Source organism: Lepisosteus platostomus, chromosome 5 (genome assembly GCF_059453375.1).
Source record: "Lepisosteus platostomus isolate fLepPlt1 chromosome 5, fLepPlt1.hap1, whole genome shotgun sequence".
In the NCBI taxonomy this organism is placed as follows: Eukaryota; Metazoa; Chordata; class Actinopteri; order Semionotiformes; family Lepisosteidae; genus Lepisosteus; species Lepisosteus platostomus.
The window spans coordinates 60,746,022-60,758,637 of NC_142615.1; the positions used below are offsets into that span (position 1 = coordinate 60,746,022).

Sequence of the window (12,616 nt, forward strand, 5' to 3'; positions counted from 1 at the left end):
CTTAATAGTGACTCGAATTCAGACCTTTTAGCAACCATCATAAAACTTAAAGAGTATTACTTTTAAGTATGAAATCACAGTTCTACCACAGAAAACCACAAGATCAAGTATGCAATCAACCCGGTAGATCGCAAAAGATCACAAAACAATCAAAAAAAGCAGCGTCGTAAAAGAAGTGATGCAGCTGTCCTCTCTATAAGAAGGGTGCCTGAGCCCAGCTCTCGCTTACGGCCACACCCCCTTGAACATGCCTGATCTCGTCTGATCTTGGTAGCTAAGCAGGCACGGGCCTGGTTAGTACTTAGATGAGAGACCGCCTGGGAATACCAGGTGCTGTAATCCTTTAAGCGCAGAAGGCGCCTTATCCCCGCTCGCTCGCTCATTCCCCTGTTCACGTGTGCAGTGCGGCTTTTCTGGCTAGACCTGGTCAGGACCACTCAGACATCCTGACAAGTGAAAACAAATGGTGTGCTGAATGCACCAGTAGTTCACGAAACTACGTTTTTTCCCTGAACTGCTTTGCTTGTGAAGCGCCAAGCTGCCTTGAACGGATCACAGAAATCAAATATATGGATGGATTCGGAGTGTGCTTTCCAACTTTTGTGCAACATTTTCCTTTGATAGGGTGCAGTTGTCTTCACAATGTGGATTAAAGTGAAAGGAGTAACGTCAGTATAAAACGGCTTTCCTTCTCGATGCATCTGTAACGCTGTTCTGTAGAGGTGAAAAGGATCCAATGCAGATGCAGGAGTCGTAGGGAGGTAAGTAAGCGTACAGAGCAAAACCAGGAGCTGAGTCGGAGTCCGAAGGCGAAGGTAGGCCGAGATCCGGTAAAGGCACTGGTGGCGAACAATCCAAAATGTGAGACAGAATCGTGGTCGAAAAGAGAGCTGCAGGGTCAAATCAGAAATAGGCACAGATAACAAACAATCCAAGGGGCGAGACGAGATCCGAAGTCCGAAGGCAAAAGGGTAGACAGAATTCCAGGAAGGCAAAAGGGTAAGAAACGCTAGGCAGAGCAACAAGAAGTGAACTCAATACCGAGCAACGGGAAGTAGATTAGAATGGTATAAATAACCCGGCGTGCCGCACGGTAGAGCAATTGCAGGTGTGTTAACTCGTGCGGCGGCGCTTGTCAATAGTAATCCGCTGCTGGTACTGATTAGCTTGCTTACGCGTTGATCTCTGCTGGCTGGTGGTCGTGACAGCACCATGGTTGTTTTCCATATTTCTAATGATTTTGGTTTCAAGATCTCAATTTAGTGTGAAACATAAAAGCCAGCTGGATAAATCTCTTACACATCATTTATAATGGCCTTTCAACTAATAGCCCGTGCAGGGATCAAACCCCAGCTGTTGTTATGAGCTGCGTTACGCTCTGCAACATTCAGATGAGAAATTTACCTCTGTTTCTTCATTATATACACAGTGAGCAATATTTGCAAACCTATTGCCCCCCGTGGACTCTGTATTTGATTGTGGTACAGGACCAGTCTTGGAGAAATGAAGTGAGGAGGGTGTGTTCATTAAAAGGCTCACAGAGTCCCTGGGAGGATTCAAACCACCACCCCTTCAGTTAACAGCTGAGCCACAAAGACTCAAGTAGAGCTTTACACTTCTTGGTCTCAGTGAAATTGATACACTCGATGAATTTCTGGAGATTCAAGGAAAAGAACCAAGAGTGGCTGAGATTTGCAGGTTTATTTCATTCCATTCTGTGATTTCTGAAGGGAACGCTGTAAAAACACAAGTTTTGACGAGAAGGGATGGACATGTAAGGTCCCCAGGCTTGGACAGTATGGTGAGGGCTGCAGGTTGGGGGTTCGACAGCAGCAGCAGCAGAACCTGATCAGTATCACTTACCTCCGATGTCCTCCATACATCCATGCACCAAACATTGAAAATGACAAACTTGGTGAATTTCCACCTATTTTCATCAAGTTGAAAAGAAGAACAAACAGTGTCCCTGGATCTGTTATCAAAAACACCACCTTAACTTCTTGGTTCAAAATAAAAGTTTTAACTGAAATATTTCAACAGTAGGAAAGCATTTAAAGTAGAAAAAATCAGTTCAGATGATATCTTTTAATTTTTGAGAAATGTGCACATACATCACAAGACACTGAACTTTTTCTTCATTAGAGCATGCATATAAACAGCTTATCTCAAAATGTTTGTATTCGTTATTTTTATCAAATTTAATACATCGTCTATCAATAGTAAGAAAGTAAGAAAAATATTTTAGAAACTATGAACTATGAAGAGCGCTTAGCAGGTCTTTATCTCAGTCAGTAAAGCATCAGACTTTCAATATGGGGGTCCAGGTTTTAAGTACCTGTTTGGGTAGCTGTGTTTCTGAGGCTTTTGTGAACGCCCAAAACAGTTGATGTATTGTCCTTCAATTTTTCAAATTGTGCCATGGATATTTTAAATGTTCAATCTTTTCAGGCTCTTTAGCATTTTCTTTCAAATGCGAAACAAGTTCAAGGTGTTATTGTCACTGGGCTGCAGGTAGATAATCTACATGCGAGCGCATGTAACAGCACAGGACACCCAGTTAGGAGCTCACACAGCTTTCAGCTCAGTGCGTAGCGCTCTCTTGCCTTCCTGAATATGACTTTAAATTAGTTAAAATCATGTGATAGTTAACAAAGCTTAATAGTGAAACAGCCAGCACAAATGGTTGCGTTTGTGATTATGTTACTTCTCTACTACAGCAGTGTCGATAAAAAAAACTCTGAAACCACTAAAGCACTGTACAACTGAATTCGGGAGAATAATATTAGTGTCACGATTATAGTCCTCTCTCCTTAAGGGTGCTCCAGCCCTTTCACTTGTGACTTTATTCTGTGCACCTGCTCCCTATTCCCAGCCCACCTTAAAAGCCAGGCGCTGACGCTCAACCGGGCTCCGCATCTGATTTCCATATCATGCGAGTCCGGGACCTGGAAGCGCCTGGTCCCGTTAAGGTTTTAATCTCGGTTCCCGTTCCTGTTCCCTGTCCGCCGGTTCCGACCCGGCCTTCGTGGTTTTAACTTCGTGTTTTGATGGATCTCCTGGTTTTGGACTTTCTCGTGTGTTTTTGTATACTCTAAGGATTACTCTTTCGGATGGTTCGCCTCGGCCACACCTCCCCCGTGCACCAGCGCACCTTGGACACGCCCCCCTGTCTTCAGCCCCGTATTCCTGCATGACGTTTCCCTAGTGTTTCCCCACTCCGTCGGACTGTGTCGTCCGCATAGGGTCCGGAAAGAACTGTTCGTTACAATTAGGGATTCTGAGCGATGTCTGCATACAAGTAATTCAATACAGATGCTGAAGTCTTTAAATATTGACTCTTCCTGTTGTGCTGCCTTTTCCTTGAAGGAGAACTATTCAACTGAAAGAATGTTTATCGCAGGTTTAAAACTTGCCGTTGCTATTTGGAGAAATCCACAAACTCGTGTTTTTCATGTGTTTTAAAAGACAGCCATACCCACTGACAAAATAACGACACTGCTGCTGATTTTTTCCGGAGCCGAATCACAGTTGACCTTTGTGAGCCAATTGATGGAGCCGACCCAGTGAATACTATAGCAGAAGGTGGAAGAGCGTTCAACTTTATAACTACCGCAACCACAGGAACAACAGCAAGAAGCAGAATCAATTTCCCATTGAATGGTGTTGTTGTTTGAGGTATGCGTTGTGAACGCATGCAGAGAATCCCACAATGTTTTCTAAACCTGGACAAAGTATTTCTGATGGAGCGCTGTGTGCAAAGATTTCATAAACTGTACTCCTGCTGACAATTCGGTGTGAAAAAGCAGAGCATTCGAGTTTCACTGACAAAAGCTGAATGCAAGCCAAAAGAAATATTAAATGGAATTGACAGCACACTACAATTCGCACTGACTGAAAAGTTATCTCGGCAGCTGTTGTTCCCCGCATGAAGCTGAAAGGGTCAATGAGCATTTCTGTTGAGTAGACAAATTAAAGCTTTTTTCTGCCTTGATGTTGAGCTGACAAAGACTATCTTGAAAGATATCTCAATCTCTCGACAGACTGTCGAATAAATTCTTAACTAATTAAATTCTCATCGGAAGCAAGGTCTTAATATAGAAGAACCTGGCAGCAGCGGAATTTGAACCCATGCCTCCGAAAGGACTGGAGCCTAAAATCCAGCACCTCAGACCGCTCAGCCACACTACCCATTGCAGTATATTCCTTCCTCACATTACTCGATCAAAGAACACTGGGCTTTGGCACTTGTCCGACATGGAAACGACTGTACCTTCGTTTTCTGAGATATTTCCTGTCACTTGGTGAAATCTCAACTTCTTTGGCAGCTCTGAATATAGTTCTTCTTTGGAGCAGACTTCAGACCTTTTATTTAATTTATAAAGGAGGGCACATTCCGAAATGTGTAATTCCTGTTTTAGAAATGCTCTTGGTGGTGTGTCTTCTTTTAACGCACAAACAGTGTTCTAACTGTATACTGTAGATCAGTGCAGCTATCGTACTGGATTTAGCTGGGATTCTCAAATTTTCCTTGAGAAGGTATTCAGGGTTGCTTGAAACTTGAATAAAAAAGTGATCTGAAACTACCTACTGTACCTTCCAATCTCTGATGTTGCTGTAACTAAACTGGGATGTGATCTTTTGCAGATGTGCAGTGTGCCTTTACTCTTGTCATATTAAACACTACCTCTGTTGTTGGGCAGAGTTGAAGGGGAACAAACTGCACAGAAAATTACAGAATGAGAAAATGTTTCTACACTTCAAAATGTCCCTTTAAAACCCTCCTCACCCACGTTGGTGTGGGGAGTTTGCAGGTAGAGAGGTTTTACAGATGCTCATGATATTTCTCATGGGGTGTTATCTGTCGTAGTATCTCTCTCTGCGCCTTTGGAAATAAAAGAGCAGCTGAAGTATGAGGTTATGTTTTGAACAGCCTTTTTGTCTTACGAAACAAGAAATGAAAATCAACTGGTAAATTGAACACTGCAGTAATCAGCGCAGTATACTGTAGGACATTTTTAAACAAAATGATTAGCAAAAATTTAAGTTGAGTTGATTGGAGTAAGAAATTAATTCTATTTGTAAGCAATCAAGAGCCTGTGCTGCGCATGAGACACACCAATCTTTCAGCATTTCTGAAACGTTTGATTGAATTGACAAAGAAATCCTCTCCCGATCTTCATCTTTGAAAAGGATAACCTTTTGAGCCAGTAGGTGTAACACTGCAAAGCTGCCTGTTTCTCACAGATGTTTGAAGCTGTAGATAACATTTTGCATGTTTGGTGCCATGACTTAGCTAGTTAGTGTGCCTGACTAAGAAACAAGAGATTCTGGGTGTGAATCCCAGTAGTATCTATTCATAAACACCAGGCCAATCACTGCCAATATTTATGGAGCTCAATTTAAGGATGAAAGGATATGCATGTATTACAGCTTTCTGCAGGTGTTTTATGTTTTAGCACAAGTGTTGGCTCTGTGGTGCAATGGAGGGCGTGTTGGACTTCTAAATGTTAATAGAATGAAGTCATTTAAAGGTTGTGGGTTGGAGTCCCCCCAGAGTCACATGTTATTTTGATTGAGCCTTTTGAAATCCTCAAGGGATTGGTGTTGATCAAGTCAAATAGAGGACTTCTTCTGAGTCAACAGTCGGAAATGAACCAGCGGCCACAAGGGAGAAATTAGCACTGGACCTGGTTGGTGATCACATTATTCTTATCCTGTAGTCCTTGCACTGGTTTCCTGTCAAGTTTCATGTCGACTTCAAAATCCTCATGCTCACCTATGAGCCTCTCCATGGCTTGGCACCTCAGTAACTGTCTGAGCTCTTATTGCCCTACTCCCCTAATCGCAACCTTGGCTCTTCTAATTTTGGTCTCCTATCTGTCCCCCAAGCCCGTCTACACTCTACGGGTGACAGGGCCTTCTCCGGTTATTCCCCCAACCTCTGGATCTCTATCCCCAAGGATATCAGAGAGTCACCTCGTCTAAATTCCTTCAAATCCAGACTCAGAGCCTCCTTATTTAGAAGAGCCTTTAATTAACTATTCTTTACCCCTTTGCTCCTACTGTATTTAGTACCACCATCTACCTCTAACTGTGTATTCTCATCCTGCTTATCTTGTGTATTTTTTCATTGTATTGTTGTCATTCTGCAAAGTGCTTTGAGAAGCCACCTTTAAAGGCGCTATATAAAGTAAAGTTTATTATTATTATTAATAATGAACAGTCCATTTAACACTGAGCACACTTGCTCTTCTTCTTTGAGAAGGATTGCAGGGGTAGGGAACAAGCTTTTCACGTGTGTTGTTGAAGACCATATCATGGCTTTGTTGCAGGAAATATCTGAATGCCATCATCGGAGTAAGGAGAGGATCAGGGTTTTGGGGAAGTCTTTTTGATGCCTGAAACTGTGTGGTTCCTGGTTGTAACAGCTGGCACTCTACACCTAAAAAACAGAGAACACCGTTGACATCGCTGAAATGCCTAGCGGACATTTTGTCACCTTCTTCTGACCTGTATTTAATGCGATTCTCTGAAAATGTGGCACATTATATCTGTGGTACCTTTATGGAGGGTGAGCGCACTCATAAGGATCATAGATTCGATCACAAGCATCTAAAAATGAGCATGAGAAAATGACATCACGCTATAAGGTTGAATGGCATGAGTTCTCCTTTTCCCTCCGTAGCAAATGTGTGTTTGAAAGGAGGTGTCATGTTATTTTTTTGCCAGACAAAGCCATGCCGTAAGATCAGTGTGGTTATTTAAATGTATTGGTCTGAAATTGGTTTAAATCACAGGGATGTAACAAGAAAAAATTAAGTGCTTCTTAACACAGATAGTTGGAGATATTTGGCAGCAGTGGGATTCCAACTTACGTCCCCAAAGAGTCTGGACCTTTAATCCAGCTCTTTAGAGTGCTCGGCTGCATTAGCCCTGACTGCCTCATACCTCACACTGGCTCAGAGAAAACTGGGTGGCTTGCAAAGACTGGTAGGAGAGGAAAGGAATAAATACTTATTTTTTATCTGCTAAAAGAAGAAAGGAAATATTTGATAATTGTCTAGCAGTTGTTTTGATCAAATTATTGTAATGCAGTGGCAGGTACAATTAAGGTATAATATGTACATGAACTGAGTCTGAAATCTGAGTCGGTGATGGCAACTGACTATCACTGGAGGACAGTTCATCATGAGTGGGTAAGCCTGCATAATGAGGTAGAAGAGATTGGCCTCTGTGACGCAGTGTCCAGTGACACTAACTATCTGTCCTTCTGTTCTCTGCTAACGTAGAGGGTGAATGTTGTTTAAGGTGAATGTAAGGTTTCTTTTTTGTAAAATATTTTCGAGCACATTTTTGTTGCTGAAACTTTATCTTGTGCATTTGAATTAATTCCAATATTGTCACCTAATTCTATACATTGTTTCATCAGACTAGAACATTTAGAGGAGCTCAATTGCATTCATGAATTGCATAGTGATAGTATTTCTTGTCGTTTAAATATTTCAGTCAAAAATGCAGAGAAGGTGCTCCTGTTTCACCATTATAAAAACTGTGTTTCACCGGTAATATTTACTCTCATAAAAGTATTGTAATTGTATTGTTCTGTTCTGTGACAGTCTTGAGTGACACAATCCTTCTCTTTTACTGCACTACACTTCTCCAGGAGCCAGTTCAGCACAAGAGGATCCTCAGTCAAACAGACACTGCAATAGCTTGATAAAAGACACTTCTCATCCTTTCTCTTAGTGTTGGTGCTACTATTCTATGCAAAGGAGGTGCCTTGACAATTAAAGGAGTCTTCATGAAGGTGTTAATGGCAAGCTCTCCACTGGCAATTGACCGGGCTTTTGAAGAAACCAATCTCATCCAACAACCATACAAATTGCACAGCTTAAGGCACATGAAGCGAAATTCATGAGCAGATAGACACAAAACAATGTCGCTTCACATTATTTGCAAAGCTGTTTTGCTTGTCTAACCACCTCTTCCTACTTTGAAGTGAGCACATATATTTTATTTTCTTCTCTTATATTTTCCTTGATATTTTACTATCCCTTTCCCCCATGTGGAGATGAATCCACATCCAAAACCCCATGTTTCACCCTGCATTTGTGCCAGTTTTACAATCTGGGTAAAAGCCTGCCTTACACAGGTCTAGTGGTACAATCAGTCAGTCTGTGTTACTTATATAGCTGTGTACAGTGGAGTCATGCTGAGGTTATAAGTTCAAGCCTCCCCTGGAGCCATTAAGTCTTCTGGATGTTTTTCACTCATAAAAAGTTCATTCGCCGTAGCAGTTTCACTGTAACTTTGCAGGTAAAATATTCTTAATGAGAATAATATTTTGTATGCGATAAATAACCGCACCAGAAAATATTGGAGAGAAATGGCTTGTCGTGCTATTTGCAGCAGACACTCAGACACAGAAATGTCCTGTTATTAAAGAAAATTTATGAAGAAGAGGTGTGACATCACTGCAAAGGCGATATTTTCTGATGTCTGTCTTGGTTAATAATCATTTGCGTGGGAATTACTTCTGACATTATTACTAATACTGATAAAAACAGAGAACTCACAGCTCTCTGGATGTTGGTCTGGACTCTAGAAAGTGTTTTTATTTGCAAGCGGCTCTGGAACTCAACACCTGTTGATGGGTCACTTCTGTCAGACACACCAGTGGAACCCAAGCCCACCTACACACACATTCACACACACTGATAGATATACTGTACACCTACACTCTCACACACATTTACACTCACAGACACATCACACATTTATACACACAATCAGACACTTACACACTCACATATATACACTCACACATGCTATCATCATTAATACTCACATAGACGCAGGCACTACACACACTAACAGACATACCAACACATACACTTACAAATATAAAACTACCCACTGACAGAAACCACACACTCACAGACACACACCATACACACACATTCAAAGGCATGCATTCCCAGAAACAGACACTACGCATACTCACAGACACACAGACACACACTTATAGACACCAAACACTCAGAGACCTCACACGCTCACACACTAACAGCCCACACACGCATAGACACCACACATGCACAGACATGCACCCACACACGCACAGATACCACAAACACACTTATCCACAGATACACAATAACTAAAACAAATATAAATACTACTAATACTACAACAGTAACACTATCACTAAAACTGACACAAACTACTAATAATAACAGTAATGTTGTTACTAAAACTAACATTACTACTAGTGTTAATACTCTAACAGTAACACGATAATTATAATTAATATTAACATGAATATGAACATTAAAACTAAAACAATCAGTAGTGCCACTGTCATTAATACTCACATGAACACTAGCATTAAAACTACCAGTTGTACTCTCACTAATATTAACATGAAGACACTGATATTAGTATTAGTTGCTGCCCGTGAGGTCACACCGCTCTCTGTGACAAATGCGAGACACTTAAACGCGTGCAGTGACGGAGCGCCTGTCGCCTTGGTTACCATTCTTATGATTTATAAACACTGGAAAAATGCATTTAAACTGTTACTTACATACATTTATGAACTTGAAATATAATTTTCTAGCTCTAGGATACAGTTACCTAAATAATAATATGAATAATCATTGTTTATTTTCAGATTGAACATTATTAACCCTATCTATCTATGAATTGGCTACATTACTCTGCTCTCCTCCCCACTGATAGCTGATGTGTGGTGAGCGTTCTGGCGCACTATGGCTGCCGTCGCATCATCCAGGTGGATGCTGCACATTGGTGGTGGTGGAGGGGAATCCCATTACCTGTAAAGCGCTTTGAGTGGAGTGTCCAGAAAGCGCTATATAAGTGTAAGCAATTATTATTATTATTTATTAACTGTTTTTTAGATATTTAAACAGGATCAAGAAAAGAATCAGTACTCACCAATCGGTGAAGTTAATCGATTTTTCTACGGTTCTTCAGTTGAAATAATTGGTTGTCGATAGATAAGTGATCAATAACTCTTCTCCGTGCGCTCCGTGCGCCTCCCGCACTCTTTCTCTCTCTGATCCCCGCTCTCTGGCTGGATTCTGTGACGTCACAGCACTTATTCTGACAGAGCATAGTGCGTCTCTGCTGTTTTTGTGTGTCTTTTTCAGGAATGCCAGAGGTACTCGAAATGTTGCAAAAAGAAAAGCGTCTTTTTCGTTTTGTAAAAAAGTGAGTGCTGATTTTTATTTTAAACAGGAAATGCATGCATGTTGAAACACTAAATTCTATAAATAATTGAGAAATAATAAAGCCAGGAAAACATATATGTAAAAATACAATTTGATCACATAATTTACTCCATTACCTGTTTTTTTCTGTTGTGTTTTTTTTCTCTTGTACCTGTTTCTGTTCCTCTGGTTGTAGTTATATTTGTAAATTCCATACGTTTAATTAAAAAAAGAGCACGTCTCTGCTGGAGGAGACTCCTGTCCGGAGCCCGGAGGGCTTTTCATACAAATATAACATCTCCCCCCCAAAAAAATGGGCTGTGAAGAGAGGCAATTTATAACAGTTGGAGGAGGAGAGCGACAAACCGAGGAATGAAATTCATTAAACAGAAAAAAAAAGTTTACTTCACAGATTAATGCGTTACAAAGCGTACCCACGTGGAGCAGTAGAGAACGAGCACGAGTCCCTGAAATAAGCACTTTTAAGGGTTTTACACGAATCATCAGAGTATAGAACCTAGGAGGATCAGACTCATGTTCCTGGAGGTTAAAATGTGTATCCTGGTTTCATTTCCACCCAGCTCTCAGCTCTATAGGTAGTCTGATGATTTAAATTAACTGTATAACTGTTACAAGACTTCATCTAATTGCACATTTATAAGACTGTCTGTGAGACACTTGTGAGAGCAGCTGATTCCCAGGTCTGGTGTAGAATCACCAGAGCACTGCTCAGAGATACAGACTGGTCAACTGGTCACTATTGTAGTCACGACCATCGGCCCATTGGCTACTAACAATCAATATACTGATCAGAGTGTCAATACTGCTGTTTATTACATAAATACTAATATAATTCCACACTCACTTGTGTTATAAAACACTTAAAAAACATGTTTGGAGGCTGATATACAGTAAAGAAAGTAATACTGAAGGGAAGGAAGTCCTGGAAAGGGTTAATAGAAGCTTCTTGCTTCTGACCTGGAACAGAGCCCACAGCTGCCAGATCAGTGACCCCTGAGCCCAGTTCACAGAGAGGAGAACCAGGAGCTCTTTTATGTCTCTAAGAGGGCTGGGAGGAAGGATAAAAGGGGGAAATGTGACATGAGTCCAGGCTGTTTTGTCTGATATTGTTCATGTAGCAGCACTGATTGTCTGAATATCGTCTGGTTCTGGATTGTTAGGATAGAGAGCAGTACGGAGTTGAGCTTCTGTCTGAGTGTGAGTCTAAGCTGTGAATCTGACTGAGAAGAGAATAATGTTTTTTTTTTTATTCTGCCTCAGAATTTTTCTTATTTGCCAAGGGGTGTTACATCCCCTTCAGATACTCTGCACAGACTGCCAGAGAGAAGAGGAGAGAGAGATGGACAGATAAGAGCACACGCAGCGAGTGAGACATACGTCTTGATTTATTTTGAAGCAAGTGTTCATTTCTTTGCTGGAACAAGTTGTTTCTGAACTTCAAGAAATTCAAACAACTTATGAAAGATAAAATACAAGTCTTGCTTATCAGGACCGAAGAAATACCGCAGGAAAATGCCAGTGATTTTTCTCCTTTTAACGAAAAGTGGAGAAAAACAACGGCAGTGCATTTCCTTCGGCTTGATTTAGCTTAATACAAGTATTCACTTCCTTTTCTGTAGATTACAGCCTGCGAAAGATGAAATCAAGTTATTGGTTATTCATGGTCAGTGCAGGAGAAATACTGCTGGCTGGCAGGAAAATGTCAGTATTTTATTTTAGCTACAAACGTGTGAATGTCAAAAAACAACGGGAGTGTGTTTCTGTGCAGCTATTAAACAAAGGGCTGGTGGTTCAAACCCACTCAGGGATGTGCTTCAAATTGTTCTGCTATAACCATAATCTCTTCTTAAACTTGATGGGATTTCTTTGTAAACCCTCTTGATCTTTGCAGGAAATGTGCATTTTACTCGTGTGGAACTACATGTAAACAATTAAGTACCTAAGTCAATGTTCAAGAGAACCATTTTCACGTGTGGAATTCTATCTTCAACTGGCTGTCAGGAGAATTCATTTATACACCCGTTGTATCCTTAGCAAAAATATTTTAAAATTAGATCACAGATTTGTTGGAGAACTTGACAATCCTTGACAATCATTAAATGAGCATTATACAAATGTGCGTTGATATTTTGTATATGTACCTTAATTGTAATAAATATAAACATAATTGATTTGATATGGATGTTCATTTGAAGGATTTGAGGAAACTATCAAGGATCTCAGAACAACCAAAGATACATTTGGGCATCTGCTATTGGTAAAGATTAACGAATACAGTAAGTGTGAAGCTTGCACACACACGAGAGACAAAAAAATCAAAAATCATCATCATCATTAAACTGACGGTGTGTATAGCAGAGGAT

The 12,616-nt window shown here is 40.7% G+C and overlaps 1 long non-coding RNA gene and 1 pseudogene across 2 annotated transcripts in view; one reads left to right on the top strand and one right to left on the bottom strand.

The window, feature by feature from the left end:
- The first annotated feature begins 223 nt into the window (after nucleotides 1-223).
- Nucleotides 224-342, top strand: LOC148670535 (5S ribosomal RNA; annotated as a pseudogene).
- A 2,449-nt stretch (nucleotides 343-2,791) lies between these two features.
- Nucleotides 2,792-12,616, bottom strand: part of LOC148670536 (uncharacterized) — a 408,685-nt gene continuing 398,860 nt past the window's right edge. Inside the window, exon 3 of one of the 2 annotated variants that reach the window (XR_015937039.1) lies at nucleotides 2,792-3,103. This is a non-coding gene — a long non-coding RNA (uncharacterized LOC148670536). Of the gene's footprint in view, nucleotides 3,256-12,616 lie in introns of both variants that reach the window. The other variant, XR_015937038.1, reaches the window with a different exon arrangement.